General features: G+C 32.8%; 1 protein-coding gene across 1 annotated transcript in view; it reads left to right on the top strand.

Moving 5' to 3' along the window:
* LOC119587931 (protein trachealess-like) overlaps nt 1–635 on the top strand; it is a gene marked incomplete in the record, with an annotated part of 132,256 nt that overhangs the window by 120,078 nt on the left and 11,543 nt on the right.

A 635-nucleotide genomic window follows, 5' to 3' on the forward strand; every position in this document is an offset into this window, starting at 1 on the left:
CCTTATTTTTTAAAACGATTACCTGAGGTGTGTGACATTATTTGAGTGACTAAAACAGAATAAACTAGTTAATATATATATTTTCCTAATATTCTTTTTTGATACATATCCTTCGATTTAGCAGTTAGCTAATTAGCAGATTTTTTTTCATATATATCAGATAATCATACTTCTCATTAAACAAACTAAGTCTACATATCCCGCATCATGTCATATGCTTTTGAATTTTGAATGGTGATTGAATAATATTAATAATGATGCTAACTGAATAATACTTCTCTCTGATCACATTCGGTCTATATATCCTTGCAACGGTTGCATTTCATCACGTACTTTCGCATATAACGAGTAACACAAATCCAATGTTATGCAATAGGCTGCTGAATTTCACGGCTGGTAACATTATGTAAACTGTATCGCCTCCTCTGAATCGTGTGCAATAGCTGTTTCATGCATGCAAAGACATACAAACTTCCTCACGCACGTTTGTGCATATGAAACGCTCGTATGCTCACTAACTCACTGTACGCAAGTTCTCATTCACACAATACTATGATTTGATGTTTTTTCTTTCTTTGTTTTTCCATTTCATCCCTCGTTTTCCGTTTATTTTCCTTTCTGTTTATGTTTTTTTT

Source organism: Penaeus monodon, chromosome 23 (genome assembly GCF_015228065.2).
Source record: "Penaeus monodon isolate SGIC_2016 chromosome 23, NSTDA_Pmon_1, whole genome shotgun sequence".
Lineage (NCBI taxonomy): Eukaryota > Metazoa > Arthropoda > Malacostraca > Decapoda > Penaeidae > Penaeus > Penaeus monodon.